Below are 16759 nucleotides of genomic sequence, written 5' to 3' on the forward strand. Positions count from 1 at the left end.
CATAAACACACAAAATCTCATATGAAAAAAAATCTGAACGATCCATGCACCAGACACTTCAAGGTCACAACGCCTTGACTTCACTGCACAACAAAAAAACTTCACCAAACAACAACCAATAAAAAAAGCAATTAATACGTCATAGTGGTGGGGGGAGGCCGAGAATCAGCTGTAAACAACTACTATTATGCAATGTTGCAAAAGGTGGCTTTGAGTGTATATTGGGCTGTCCAAAAATTTCATCAATATCTTGCAGGAAAAAGGTTTGAAATTGTATCAGATGACAAGCCATTAGAATCCCTCTTTGGAGAGTTCAACGTTGGTCATTGTTTTTCGATATATTAAAGGAACAGACAATGTTCATGCAGATTTTTTGAGCCGTCTTCCATTGAAAACAAATGAATCCTCAACTGAAAATCTTGATTTTTAAATTTAATGAAACAAATAGCAGCTACTGATGTAAATGTAGTACGCTCTGAGACTAGACGTGACCCAGTTGTAGGAAGACTTCATGATTATGTTAGGTATGGGTTTCCTAGTGAACCTGATGAATTGATTAAACCCTTTTATAGCCGTAAAGAGGAGTTATCAATTGATAATGGTGTAGTTATGTGGGGGTATCGATTAGTAATACCAACAAAATCACGTAACCATTGATTGAAAGAGTAGCATGTGACTCACCAAGGCAAAATGAAGGCTAGTGCCAGGGCTTATTTTTGGTGGCCTTCTTCAGACGGAGATATAGAAACTTTTGTGAAAAATTGTAGGATTTGCGCTTCATCTAGAGCAAAAACAGCCAAGGTTTACATTGTGAACGGTAATCATATTTTTATGAAAGACTTCATTCTGATTTTCTTGGACCATTTCAGGGCAAATTGATTCTTATAATTGTGGATACTTACTCTAAGTGGCCAGAGATTTTTATATTGAACTCAACTAACTCTACTCCAACTATTGAGAAATTCAAACAGGGTTTTGGTAGATTTGGTCTACCTAGGGTAATAGTAACTGATAATGGTTTCCCATTTTGTTCTGAAGATTTTTGTAAATTTCTATCTTTGAACGGAATTAAACATAATACATCTTCACCCTTTCACCCACCTACAAATTGATTTGCTGAGAATTTCGTGAAATCTCTCAAAATAGCATTGCAAAAAGGTTTGAAAAATGAAATCATCAAAAATGTTTCTTTGTAAACTTTAATAAATCGATACCTATTTCATTATCGCAATATGGTTCATTGTAGTGCTGGAGTGACACCACCGAGCTTGGTAATCAAACATAAAACAAGAAATAGATTGGATTTATTAAAGTCTACCTGTAATGAGAGATTTGATAAGAATGTTACTTATTATAGAGGAAAAAAGAATCATTTGTAGAAGGTAATAGTGAACTGTGTAGGGACTAAAGAAATCCAAATAAGAAAACCTTGGCAGAAGCTACTATTGATGAACTACTGGGAAATAGAATTTATTTATGTAAATTGAAAAATGAAAATTTAGTGTGGAAGAGACACCTGAATCAAATTTTAAGAGATAGATCTGAATCCGATAAAAATGTTATTGTCCCTCGTAAAGTTGTTGATAATGTATCTTTACCTGTAGCACATAAGTCAGAGGAAGATTCAGGCAATCTTCCTCTAGGTGAAAACAAAGTGGTGAACTCGAGCGAAAGTGAAATGTTATTGACTGATAGTAGTATAGAAAATAATGATGAGATGACTAATATTGAAGAAAATGTAACATCTTCGAAATCAACTGCTGTAAAAACTATTATTCCTAAGGGCATAAGATTGAATATTAACGAGCGCCCAAAAAGACAAATCAAACCCCCCGTGCGGTTAGATTTGTGAGGGGTATATGTAGCATATTGAATATTTCTTAGGCTAAGGTTGACAACATTGATTATGTTGGTGCAAAAATGTCATTCGTCATTCTTGTGTCAAGTAGAAGTCTGGTAGAGAAATAAAGTGTTCATGTTGAAATTTTGCTGTGTGATTCATTCAAAAGTTTCACCATCATCTCGCTTGGGATACAACACAGTGGAAAATCTTTTAGATATGTACTGTATGACGGACTCTCATGTGCATATACGAACCATTATTGATAGCATTCACATCGAAATAGGAATAATGGGGGTGAGTATGAACATATGGACCTCCATTATACTATATCGATGATGGAAATGACGCAAACGTGGTGCGAATCTTGTGACACACCTCTGACAAACTTTCGCCGATTAGATGTATGCATTATTTGTAACAATGTCCCTCCACAATGAATTGTTATAATAAATATCATAATATTCATTATTGTCGTTGTTATTTTAATAATGAACCTTTTGATGGAGAAGAAAAGTCCTTCTCAAAGAAATATTATTGACACAGTGAACACGATAAACTAAAGTGTATTGTTAGACATAAATGTTTTTATTAGTAAGTTGATTTCGAATATATCTTCCAATGATTCGTGGGAAAGAGATAACACTGTAAATCGCTATGTTGATGTAAATTTGAAACATTTTTATTACCATTTTTCATGTTTCACATTGAAATTTGTATTGAACTTACCTAATATGATATGAGTAATCAGTTTTCAATAAAATAATGGCTCAGGTTGAACACTGCCCCAAATCACGCAGTATTCCGTATGCATCAACCAAATTATGTACACTCCGAGTAAACTAACGTAACCTACCCATTCTGATCATCATCGATAATGACTATTTCAGGATCCGGAGAATCAGCTATCACAATGATTTTTGGTGGGTCGGTAAATTGATTTTGTTCAATTTCTTCATCCACATACGGTTCCATAATGTCAGCGCTGGATGATTCCCGAAAGATCGGAAAAATTCATTCATTACATCAAAGTCAGCATTCGGATCATTTGGATCATCAAATAGACCATATTTGTCAGCGTCGAATTCAAATCCACGGCCCTCGGCCAAATCAATTGTGGTATCTGAATACCCATCAAAGTTGTTATCCACACCCGTTGAATTGATAATTTCAACTTGTATGTTTCCATAGGCTGAATCCTCAGAAGGAACCAAATGAGGCTCACTTGTGGAATCGGCTTTTTGCACAACCGGTGTTACTTGATTCATGATGAGGAAACAAGACGTCAGTTACTTGTAGTGTGAAGCTGAAAACCTCCAATCATTCGACATTGACATTGAATGACATCACAAGTCCTTGGGATATTTGTGTCATATGACCTCGCTATATGAACACAACCTAGCGTGTCTCATGATTTTGTATTATGAATACGTCATATAATCTCAGACATGGAGTGTTAAACCTCCAATCATTCGACATGAATGACATCACAAGTCGTTGAGATCATCTCATAATATGACCTTGTGTTATGAAATGTTATATACCCTCTGACATGGACTTTCGACCCTGACGATTGACTTTGTCTTCGACACATAACTTTTGAATGTAATGAATGTTAATCTCATTCTCTTCTTTGAAAAATATCCATTGATTTTACTTCATCTGAGTCATCAATGGATGTGGAATTTTTTGAACTGTGCTGTTGTGAAGCGCATTTCTAGAGTTATATCATTTAATAAAACGTATTCATATAAATTATTTTATTCCATGAACATATGGCTGTTGAATAAAACCTCATAATTAATAATCCAACAAATGCGACACTTTACTTGATTTGTTTTGTTTAGCTTGCATTTTCACATCAATTGGAACATTAACTATGAACTAAGCACCGTTTTGCATCTCTCTTAGAGTCACGTGAGGTATCGCACATAAAAAATAATCACGCCCTGCGTGGCGTGGCAGTCATTCACCAACCTTGTAACAACCACAACCAACTTCTGTAACTCCGACTTAGTAGTTTTTAGTATTGCAATAAAGTACTTTACTAGGAAAACTACTACTCTTTTGAATTTATTAACGTTTGGGGGTCCCTATATGGCATAACCCCAACATAAATCTGGTGTCAGGTATAAGGGTTTCGAAAAAGAGCTAGAGTTCCAAAAAGTAAAGTAAAAGTGTTCCTACTTTGCAAGGCAAACTGCAGTACGTTCCTCTTCAACCAAAGTTGATGTCCAAAAAGGCGCATACTGTTCCAGTTCTTTCTGAGAGTAAAAGCAGAACGAAATGACTATCCCAGATCCTGTGCGGAAAACGGTAAGCCAGTTGCTGCAGTGATTATATATTGGTATCGTTTCTGCCCTGAGTTATTAATATTAAGTAAGACGGCGTATCTGCTACTTATAGTAAAATTTGTTGAAGGTAGTGTTAGTGTACACGCTTTTTATATTTGTAATTGATAATTGTCCGAAATTATACGTTTAGGTAATTCCGTGCACCTGATGTTCTTGTTTTTGTGTTTGCTATTGTAATATTAGTTTTAATTCTTATTCAATAAATGTTTAAAATGTACGTTGGTTTGTCATTCAGTAGGTTTATAACAAACATCTTGTTAACCAAAGAAACTTCCTACTTGTTTGGGAACAGCCGCTCGATTCCAACAGGAAGTTTATAATTGTGGCATACTCAAGTCGTTTTTGAATTTCCCAAAACATCTTTCTCTGGCAACACAGCTCCCTTGTCGTAGAGAAAGTGAATTTGAACGTTCTCCGAGTATGAAAGTCGGCTGGTTTGGACCACGGTATAAAATCAGGTTGGATACGTGGTTCATTCTTTACCTATGGTAAGTGTCCAAAAAACATCAAACCATAGGGGCCCACCACACTAACACCAGTACCAAGTACTTTCCAGCTTTTCACTCAGAAATAAAGAAAAATGAATTCTGCAAAAACTAATGAAGTTTTGACAAGGTTGATACTTGAAGACGAAAATAATTAGTTTCCGGATGAAGAGGACGAACTTCCCAACATTATTATCGAAGGAGATGATAACATCGGAGAAGAAAACGATATAATCAATGTATTAGATGACATCGTTGTAGAAGAAGACGCTGGAGCCATAGCTGTTGCTGATGATCTGCAGGATATTGATGGTGTAATGGATCCGGAACTTCAAGATGAAGGTATTGATGATGATCCAGCGACAGACAATGGCAAGTAGAAATCTGGTAGAGAAATAAAGTGTACATGTTGAAATTTTGCTGTGTGATTTATTCAAAAGTTTCATCGGTATCTCGCTTTAGATACAACACAGTGGAAAACCTTTTAGATCTGTACTATGTGACGGACTCTCATGTGCATGTACGAACCAATAATGATAGCATCCACATGTTATGTTGGTGTTGTTTCAGATTTTAATCCCATCGAAATAGGAATAATGGGGGTGAGTATGAACATATGGACCTCCATTATACTATATGGATGATGGAAATGACGCAAACGTGGTGCGAATCTTGTGACCGACCTCTGACAAACTTTTGCCGATTAGATGTATTCATTATTTGTAACAATGTCCCTCCACAATGAATTGTTATAAAAATATCATAATGTTCATTATTGTCGTTGTTATTTTGATAATGAACCTTTTGAAAAGTCATTCTTAAACGTCTGTTTATGGTAACACAGCAATGAATTTCTTAATGGAAAAATTACATTACGTAATTGATACGTGATAATGCACTCGCAAATCATGAACTTTACACGTGTGTTATGGTAACACGGTATTGAATTTCTTAATAAAAAAATTATATCACGTACTTGATACATGATAATGCACACGTTTATCATTGCATAAACAACATACGTACGATGTTATTAATGTTTTTCAGCACAATTTCACAGTATAAATTGACGGATCAATGTCTTTGGAAAATCATTCTAGTTACGAGTGAATCGATACAACAACAACAAAAATGTCAACTATTTCGACAACTTTAATTATCAAAATTTCGAATACAAAAATGTTGCCAATCGATATGGCTATGGTGGTGCTTAAACAATTATTCAGGTAAGTCATTTTCAACTAATATTAATACTTGTGTTTGAACAATTTTTCAGATGGTTATAGGTATGGTGTGAAGCAGATCGTAAAAAAATCTGAGGACTATATTTTAGTATATTTAAAATACAGTCAGAAGATGGTTACTTTGACTAAGAAATTTGGTAATTTGCCAGTGAAAGTAACCCGAGCAATGGCTGAAAATGAACAGGAATTGGGGTTTCTGGAAACAGCAGTGAAACGGTTCAATTTCAATATACAGGATGATGACGTGGACGCTATTCCATCACCTCCACCACCAAAAAAGTTGAAGGCTGCATCATCATCAAAAGAAATTTTACCACCTCCAACACGATCAGTATCTCCTGTCATAATCGAATAATTTGAAAAAGAAAACTCTCAACACCCTACTTATTTCCAAGAAGTTCTCCTGTACCAAAAAGAGATAAAAAAATACACATAGGTCCTCCAGATGACATAAAATATGACAGTATTGGACATTAGCCAGAACACCAAGATAGACATGAACAACGGTGCAAACTAGAGACATGTGTTGGACGTTCAAGAATTCAATGTGAAAAATGCCAGGTTCCACTTTGTTTGAGTGAATTCAAAAATTGTTTCAGAAAATTCCATGTAAAATAAATGTTTTGTTGATTGCGAACTTCGTTTCAATTGTATGAAATTTTGTGTTGTATAACCTGATGGTGGCATTTGCCACGACTTCCTAGTTTCTACATCAATGATGAAGTTCTATTCAAAAGTAGATCTATAATGATTGAACCAAATCGGAAGTGCTCAAATCTATAATGAGACATCCAGCTCGGAAGTGCTGAAATGTACAATGATACATCCAAATCGGAAGTGCTCAAGGTCACTCGGCGGCTTCGTCGCGATGTTGTTGACTTCGAGTTTATCAGTAGGAGCGCTCGGCAAAAACAAAAATATTCGATCGGTAAAGTGGTATAATAATAATGATGATTAGATTTAATAATTGAAATATGTCATCGACGTTTGAGAAAAAAATCCGTGGGGATATACAGGGTGTGCAACATTAAAGAAAAAAACATTCCTATTGTGAAATAATAATAATGATTAAATTTAATAATCGAAATATGCCATCGACGTTTGAAAAAAAATCCGTGGGGATATACAGGGTGTGCGACATTAAAGAAAAAAAACATTCCTACATACAGGGTGGGCAACATTAAAGAAAAAACATTCCTACCGTGAAATAATAATAATAATAATGATGATGAAGTGAAATAGTTGAAATATGCCATCGACGTTTGAGAAAAAAAATCCATGGGGAGAGGGTTATGTTCCATTATAGTATACAGGGTGTGTAACATCGAAGAAAAAAAAACATGCCTACCATGCGCTCGGTGAAAATATTCGTGCGTCGAATGAATGAGGCGATGCTACGTCGTTTAAACTGTCGAACGCACATTCGTTCGTTTTCTAGCCAATTCGCGTTCGATTTTTTTCAAATGTTAATTCGTTCATCGTTCGTTTTTTTTTTTTTTCAAACGTCAATTCGCTTAGAAGGGAGGAGGTAATTGAATTTTATGATAATAGACAAGCACTTGTTACTTTGGAATAGTATTAAAATGGCAACCGAAGACTACCGTCAAAAATTGGAGGAATTTGTTAGACGTGTTCGAGAATTGAGTAAAGATATTTAATTTTATGAAGAAAAAGAGAATGTTGTGAAGCAGTTGAATATTTTGAATATTAACGATAGAGTATTCAATCCAAATTTGCCGCAAACCAGATACCCTTTACGAAGAATTCAACCCATTAGTAAATCATAGCTGCATCAGTGAATATCCCATAATGAGTGTTGGGATGAGATTCATGGCAACATTCATCAATATGTATGCATCTGGTAGCAAAAGAACGAAATTGCCGCTATTTGTCAGCACTACCCCAAAGAAAACGACATCCAAGTGAAAATTCCAGAATCTTCCAAGCAAAGATAGTGCAGTTATCATCGTTGCCGTACCATTAGTTGTGAGGAAAGAGAAAAAGCGCAGAAAAATAGACTTTACTCTATGTATAATTTCAATCATTGTATTCATGGTAATAGTATGTGTAATACTTTCAAAGATAATAATTGTAGAATATAGTTATGAATTAAATGATTCAATATGAAATGATTTTTATTTATCATACAAAATTGTTTTTCAATAGTCACTTGTTTTTGTCAATATTTGTTTGAGAATGGCACATAAAGCCGCAAACATGCGTGAAAGTAAACATGTTTATGCTTCCATTCTTTTCTCGAACATTAGACTCTGACTATAAAAAAACAATCGTATCAGTCAAAAAACATCAGTATTACGATCGACAGCAGTGTTGTTTCACTAGTGCTCTAGTTCCTTGCGTACTCTACAATATCAATAAAAAATCGTAAGTTGCATTTTATATTGTACAAGTGTCTTTTATGTTTCACGGCTGAATTTTTGAATGAGAATTGTTTCCATTCTACAAGTGCTTTTTATATGTTTCACAATAAAATAACGTTCATGTTGAATATTTTCAAGTTAAATGTACAAGAAAGTGTTAGTGATTTTCTTCAAGTTTTTAACGCAAATAGTTTTTTTTTTATTTTACAAGTGCATTTTTTGTTTTATGACTGAATTTTTCTTTTTTTGAATTCAATTACTATTGAAAAATAAATAACCACCAAGCGATTGATTGGAAATAATTTTTATTTTTTGTGAAAAAGCATAAATTAATTGCAAAAAAAAATTATCCCATAGATGGACTTACACAAAATGAATGCACGCTCCTCCCTTGCAGCCAAACCAACAATCAAACTGCATGATTTGCCAATAAAGGAGCCGCAACAAATTCAGAAAGCAAAAATCGTTAGAGGAAAATTTGGAGAGGTCGTACTGTTGGAATTAAAAAACAATATTGTTTTCCTGCCGGCGAGGGTCACCGAAGACTATAGGCCGAATATTCACCATTTTGAAGAGGGGAAATTTGCCATTGTCTTTGAGGGTCTCGTCGAGGTGGGCAAAGCAAATCCCGCCGCATCCTTCATCATAGTAGAATTTTAAGGTGAGCTATGCATAATTCTACTTTTTTTGGAAAAATATTTCGTTCATCCTCTTCTTTCATTCATCTTCTTTTATTCTGAAGAAATGCTTATATTCTATTATCTGTTTAAATTCTGTGTTCCAGTTTTGAAAAAAAGGTTTCTATTTCAACTATTCTCTGTTTTGATTGGCTCTAAAAATCGTTTTCATTTCAGACGCAAATCAAATCATAGCCATTACATCACCAGCTTCCCAAAAGAGCAGTCACCCCAGCAGCCCACACCACCACTGCCCATCCATAGTATCAGTAGCAAATCATCGTCATAATATCAGCTTCCCAACAGAGCAGTCACTGCAGCAACCCACACTACCACTGTCCATCCATAGTATTTGAGTAAGTTGAAATATAGCCATGGCAGTTTCCGAAACTCTTTCTCAAATTGATAAATTACTTGAAGTGATCAAAGAAAATTATTCGAGTTCCATTGTGAGAAAGTATTTAACCTTTAACTACACGCGCCGGTGTAAAATGTACACCACTATAACTAAAACCACCGCCATTTTTGAATACGAACAGTTGAGCCGCCACCGCGCCACCTAACCTTTGTTTACTATCTAAGTCATCGCCACATCCAGTATCGGTGCAGCAGCCTGATCAGTAAAATCGTTGTGTATCGAAATTAGCAGCAATCCATCGTGGTGCCTAAAATACACCACGCGTGTACTTTGTATCATGTAAGTATACATTTAATTATTGTACATATTCCTGGTCTCTGGGTATATATTTTTATGTATAAATATATTTTTGATATTTTGTCATAGAATGATGGCTTTTTAGTACGTACCTATTTTTTATAATAATAAAATTCCTATCAATGTAGCTGGAAAAATGAATGCTCCTTTGTTTTTTGTTTCTAAACCTGTAACGCCTTGCGTTGACATCTCAACGCCTTGCGAGCACGTTCCTTTCCTTGTTATTTCAATTCATGATAAGTGCAAATAATAAGTGAAAACCTATTATAAATAAATAATAAATTTTTAAAAAATCGCAAATAATTTGATTTTATTCGTTTATTTCTTTTTTAGGGATCGAGTAAAAGTAAGAGATTCAAAACGTCTCACTGATGATGAGCTTCAAGAAATGGCTCAAGCAATATTTGATAACGAGTCTGAGGAAGAAGTAGGAGGAGATGCAGATACGTCAGAGGAAGAGTTCATAGAAGAAAATGTTGATACGTCAGATGAAGAATACAAAGAAGAAAGTGATCACAGTTTGACCTCAGTAGAAGAGTTCAGCGAACATAATACTGACCATGTTGAAGATTACTACGTGGCTAAAGATAAAAAAACTCTATGGAAGAAAAACCCTATTGTGAGTAAATATAGCAAAACGAACAAAAAAAATTTAGTAAAAATATTTCCTGGGCCAAAAATATATGCAAGATCTCTCACAGATGAGAGGATGGCATTTGAAAAATTGTTTACTGACGATATTATTCAAAATATTATTGATTGTACAAATCTGGAAATTGAAAAACTGCGACCCAACTATGAACGACAACGAGATGCAAAAAATGTTACACATAATGAACTTTTGGCTTTTTTTGGGCTATTATTTTTGGCAGGCCTAAAAAAGCAAAATCACACACATTCTCTTGAATTATGGTGTACTGATGGGACTGGTACAGAACTTTTTCGAGCTTGTATGGGCTGCAATCGTTTTTTTGTTTATACTGACTGCCTCAAGATTTGACGACAAAAATACAAGAACCGACAGAAAAAAGACTGATAAACTTGCGCCCATTAGATTCGTGTTGGATCGATTTGCAGAAAACTGTGAGAAAAGTTACTGTCTAGGCGCTGAGATAACAATTGACGAAATGTCAATACCTTTTAGAGGAAGATGTAGTTTTATACAATACATCCCAAGCAAACCAGCTAAATATGGGTTGAAGGCTTTTGTGTTATGTGATGCGCGAACTTTCTATGTAACAAACTTTGAAATATATTGTGGAAAACAGCCAGAGGGCCCCTATCAAAACTCAAATAACCCATCTGATATTACCCATCGGTTGCTCCAGTCCTGGAAAGGAAAGAACAGAAACCTTACCTGTGATAATTGGTACACCAGCTACGGTTTAGCTAAAAATCTATTGAAAGATAAAGTAACAATGGGAGGAACCATAAAAAAAATAAAAGGGAGCTCCCATTAGAGTTTATGCCAAACAAAAATAGACCTCCCAATACATCTATTTTTGGATTCCAAGAAGATATAGCCATTGTGTCATATGTTCCCAAAAAAATAAATCTGTGGTTCTCATTTCAACCATGCATGATGATTCAACAATAGACCCTCAAACAAATAAGCCAGACATAATTTTGGATTACAATTCACACAAGGGGGGTGTTGACACAGTCGATAAAATGTGCAGTACGTATTCCGTGTCTAGAAGAACGAAGAGATGGCCTTTGGTTTTATTTTTTCAACTTCTAAATATATCTGGCATAAATAGCCAGATCTTGTATAACGCGTCTCACATAAATAACCCACACAAATATAGGAGGAACTTTCTAAAAGCGCTAGTCATTTCTTTGATGAAGCCTTACCTGGCGGAAAGGGCTGAGCTAAAATTTCTGCCTTTGGACATTCAGCTATTTCTCAAGAAATACAAAAATCAGCCAGAAAAAGAACCACCTACAAAGGTAAGGGGAAGGTGCTTTTGCTGTGGCAGACAAAAAAATAGAGTCACTACTATTTCGTGCCAAACATGTAACAAACCAGTTTGCAAACAACATGCAATTATTTCAACTACTTGTCCAGAGTGCCAGAACCAACCAGATACCGACGAATAGTAAAATGGAAATAAATTCTATTTGAGGAATGACTACATGTTAGGAATTTCTTGTACATAACAATTAGTACAGTTGACCAGTTTCAGTTTTTACATTAAACTTTATTTCTGTTTTATTTTATTTTGTAACCTATGCTAGGAATTTCTTATACCTAATAATTAGTTTCAGTTTTTACAACTTTTATTTTTGTTAACATTAATTAATTATTAATATTGAAATAAGTATTTAATATGTGTTTTTTCAACATTATTTTTTAGTATTTTGTGGTTTTTAGAAATGCACGTTATCCATATGTTTTTAAACAACAGATAATAAATTAGTTTTCAGTAATATTTTTTATTGGTGTATAAAATACACCACGCGTGTACTTGTTTATAATTTTAGGGCGCGTGTAGTTAAAGGTTAAACCTAATAAACAGACATAAGAAAGTGTAATTTGGCAATGGAAAAAATCAATTTTTCAGTGGGGAGAAAAAAGAAAATCATAAGTAAAATTGGGGAATTGAAACGGATTAAATATTTGATTATCAATATGAAGAATGATAAACAAGGTTCGGGTTTGAAACGTAGCAGCAGAGTGAAATGGGAAAATGTTAATGCAATTTTCAAGGGTCGAGTTAGGACGGGAATCATCATCAATTTGACGCATAAGGAGGTGCGGAAATTTTTAGCTGACGCATATTTCCTTTTCAAATCGAAAGTTTCAAAAATTTTAAATGAGATGCAATGTCTTAAAGTTAATTTCACTTTGTTGGGGGATTTCATAAAGAATTCAAATGAAGGGGAAATATGCGATCGCAAATATTTCAACACCCCTAATGCGGTCATTGATTTGGGGACGGATTTGCCTGCGTGGTTTCAGGAACACGTTGTCGATATTATTCTAAATAAACTTGAAGAATTTCAGGAACGTGATTCGGGTTGGGCGTTGAGTAAAATTCTTCTACTTGAAATTGCCATTAATAAATATGAACTGAGTGGGCATGGTAGAGCATTCATACGACTACCTGAAAAAATTCAAAACAAAGGTGCCTGCATAAATATTGCTAATCAGGCTGATGCTTGTTTTTTCAGAGCAATTGTGAGTGCGTTGTACCCTGCCAAACATAATGTTACACGCTCATCTTCATATCCCCATTATGACACGGTTTTGAATACAAACGGCTTGGAAATTCCCATGAAAATTCCCCAAATAACAAAATTTGAGAAACTAAACAACATTTCAGTCAATGTATAGTTTGGAATTGAATGTCACCAAGGAAAAATCATTTTACGAAGTAGTACCTGCACGATTAACTAAACATAAATTGGATCGTCACGGTAATTTACTTTTAATTCAAAACAAATACTTTCCCAAATTGAATGAATATGATGCTTTACCTTTAGATACAGATAGTTCTGAAATCAAGTATCATTATTGTTGGATAAAAAACATGTCCAGACTTCTTGCAGCACAGGTTAGCAAACATTGCGGAAAAAAATATTTTTGTGATAGATGTCTGAATTATTTTTATAGCGAACAGAAATTGAATGAACATGCAAACAAATGCAAAATTTCCTTTCCGAAATTCGATCACATAGAATTTCGGAATTACGTTTACAAACAAAAGTGTCCTTTTGTTTAATACGCGGATTTCGAATCAGTTCTACAGAATTGTGAGGAGGAAATTTCAGACAAATGTAAAAAATATCAATCACATAAAGCTTTCAGTGCAGGTTACTACTTGAAATGTTCATATGATGACACGCTATCCAGATTCAATAGCCATCGAGGTGAGGATTGCATTCAATGGTTTGCTGATGAAATGGCCCATATCGCCAGATTTGTTGAGTCCAAAATCAAAAATATTGAACCGATGATATGTCCTCTTAATATGGTCACTGCTATGATATGTCATATTTGCGAGAAACCCTTCACGAAAAAAGATATCATTGTAAGGGATCAGTCATTTTACAGGGTTGTTAAGGGGGTGGAGTCATCAAGAGTGCAATCTCATTTAAAAAGCTATTTGTCGTCCCCATGTCATTTCACAATCTGTCAGGCTATGATTCTCATTTCATAATTAGAGATGTCGCTAAAAAAGGGCGTGTAAGCATACTTCCCATCAACAAGGAAAAATACATTTCATTTACCCAATTTGATAGTGAAATTAACATCAAAATCCGGTTTATAGATTCTTTTCGATTCATGGGAGCCAGTCTCGACGAGTTGGTTTCAACATTAAATCCAAACAATTTGAAAATACTCAAAAAAGAATTTGCTTTACTAGATGACGAGAAATTTGCTCTTTTAACAAAAAAGGGTGTATTTCCGTATGATTATATCAATAATATTGAAAAACTCCGCGACACTAAGCTTCCATCAAAGAAAAAATTCTACAATAAACTCAATGACACAGAAATTAATGATGAAAAGTATGCTCATGCGCAAAACGTTTGGCGTCAATTCAGTATCGAAAATTTAGGTCAATACAGCGATTTGTATATGAAAACAGACATTCTTCTTTTGGCTGATGTTTTTGAAAATTTCCGTAAGATTGATTTGAAGACGTATGGGCTGGATCCTGCTTGGTACTACACAATGCTGGGGTACACGTGGAATTGCATGTTGAAATATACCGGTTGCAAATTACAAATTTTAAAGGACGTCGATATGGTTATGTTTGTGGAAAAGGGTATTAGGGGAGGAATTTCAGTTTGTTGCAATAGATATCGGAAGCAAATAACCAGTATATGCCATCATACGATCCCACGAAACTGTCCAAGTATCTCATGTATTTTGACCTCAATAATCTATATGGATGGGCAATGTCAGAGTTCCTACCATATGGAGGTTTGGAATGGACGGATACGAACATTGATGTAACTCAAATTCCTGACGACAACCCCGAAGGCTATATTTTACAAGTTGATTTAGAGTACCCTGCACACCTTCATGATTCACATAAAGATTTCCCTTTTTGCCCCGAACATCGGACACCACCAAACTCGAAATTAAAAAAATTGATGCCAACTCTCCACAATAAATATACTCTTCATTACAGAAATTCAAAGCAGGCTCTAGAACATGGTTTGATACTTGGAAAAATTCATAAAGTTTTGAAATTCAAACAGTCTGCATGGCTGCGTCCTTATATCGAGTTGAATACTCGATTGAGGACTGCAGCTAGTAGTTCTTTTGAAAAGAATCAGTTCAATTTAGCAAATAACGCGATTTTCGGTAAAACAATTGAGAACATCCGGTTACACAGAATAGTAAAATTAGTCACCTCCTACGAGGGTCGATATGGTGCCAAAAATCTCATCGGTAGTCCTCGATTCCATAACCGTACAGTTTTCGATGCCGATTTGATGACTATTGAATTAAAAAAATCCGAACTTGTATTCAATAAACCGATGTATGTGGGAATGGCAGTTTTAGATATATCAAAAATTTGCATGTCCCACCTTGGGGGTGGAGAAATGTAGAGTCCTCTATAGTGATACTGATTCATATATATATATATATATATATATATATATATATATATATATATATGAATTGGTATGTGACGATGCATACAAGGAAATCATCAAAAAACACATTGAGAAATTTGACACATCGGATTATGGCACAGATAACATTTATGGAATCACTCGTGTGAATAAAAAAGTGCCCGGCCTCATGAAAGATGAAGCAAACGGCAAAATCATCACGCACTTTGCGGGGTTGCGTTCAAAAATATACGCCTACAAAGTGCAAGGTGGTAAAGTCATCGAAAAGGCAAAAGGGGTGAAATATGGTGTGGTAAAGAATAAAATCACATTCGATGACTATGTCGACTGTTTGAAAAATTCCAAGCAGAAAAAAAACATTTCTCAATGTACAATAAGATCTTTTGCTCACAACGTGTTCAGTATCGAGCAGGCGAAAGTGGCTTTAAGTCCAGATGATGACAAACGTTATCTCATCCCTGAGTCCTATGAAACCCTGCCGTGGGGGCATTACAGCTTAACTTGAATATTTTTTCATTTCTAGGTGCACACTCTCAGCCATGAATTTGGAGCAGTTGTGCATCAAAGTCATTTGCGAGAATATATCCTCTACGTGGGATTTCATAACATGGTCACCATTGCCATTGAAATTAACAGAAAAAGTGATTCAAAATTTTAGCGACTATAAATGATCTCAAATAAATAAAGTTAAAACTCCATATGATGTGAACATACTTATCGATTTTGAAATTGATACCTCAATTTGTCGAAATATACTTACCAATTTTCGCAAAGCCTTGTTAGATTCTAACAATTTGGAGTCATACCTCAAGTATGACTCATATTGCGTTTGGGAAAAATTTTATGAAAATGAACATTTTAATGTCAGGTTTTGCGAGAGTTGTGCAGACTTGTTTGATATAATGTACGATGTAATGCACAAGTAAAAAACAAAATTTCAAATCAGTTTCTACCATGAAAATTTTCATTCTCATGAGCTACATACTTTGTTTAAGGATAAATCACGATGGTGTCAGAATTGCTTCACCCACGTTTTATTCAAACTCAAAAATCAAAACGATTGTATTTATCATTTACATAGTAGGAAAAGAAAGAAATAATTTTGTTTCTTCACTTCAAGTATCGGCTATCTTTCAACTACGTGCAATAAAATATTCATGTATTTTTGTATTCCTCTTTATGTATTTCTTTATATATTTGCTCATATTTCTCTCCATGTTTTTCTTTATATAGTAGGAAAAGAACAAAATTCTGACAAAAAAAAACTGGGTTTGGTTTTACTCCGTATTCTGCTCTTATTTTAAAAATTCGCATTTACAGGGTTGGATTTCAAGATTAGCTTTTCTTAATCGTTTGAACACTTCGGTTAATCGAGAAATATGGTCTGGTAAGGTTGCAGAATATATTATGATGTCATCCATGTAAACTAGACATCTTTCGTTTTGGATTCCTAGCAGAATGTTATCCA

The 16759-nt window shown here is 34.7% G+C and overlaps 1 long non-coding RNA gene across 4 annotated transcripts; it reads left to right on the forward strand.

The window, feature by feature from the left end:
- Positions 1 to 7433: 7433 nt before the first annotated feature.
- LOC141480330 (uncharacterized) lies at positions 7434 to 16550 on the forward strand. Of its 4 annotated transcripts, none has more exons than XR_012464270.1 (4): positions 7434 to 8308; positions 8662 to 8965; positions 9159 to 9678; positions 10030 to 10824. It is a non-coding gene; the product is annotated as an uncharacterized lncRNA (long non-coding RNA). The 4 variants fall into 4 exon arrangements; XR_012464272.1 differs by lacking the exon at positions 10030 to 10824 and adding an exon at positions 15815 to 16550 and having other exon boundaries at positions 7442 to 8308; positions 9159 to 9337; XR_012464271.1 differs by lacking the exon at positions 10030 to 10824 and having other exon boundaries at positions 7441 to 8308; positions 8702 to 8965; positions 9159 to 9852.
- Positions 16551 to 16759: the final 209 nt, after the last annotated feature.

This window comes from Leptinotarsa decemlineata, unplaced genomic scaffold (genome assembly GCF_025532065.1).
Source record: "Leptinotarsa decemlineata unplaced genomic scaffold, Ldec_3_MD MMD2_P_RNA_scaffold_7, whole genome shotgun sequence".
In the NCBI taxonomy this organism is placed as follows: Eukaryota; Metazoa; Arthropoda; class Insecta; order Coleoptera; family Chrysomelidae; genus Leptinotarsa; species Leptinotarsa decemlineata.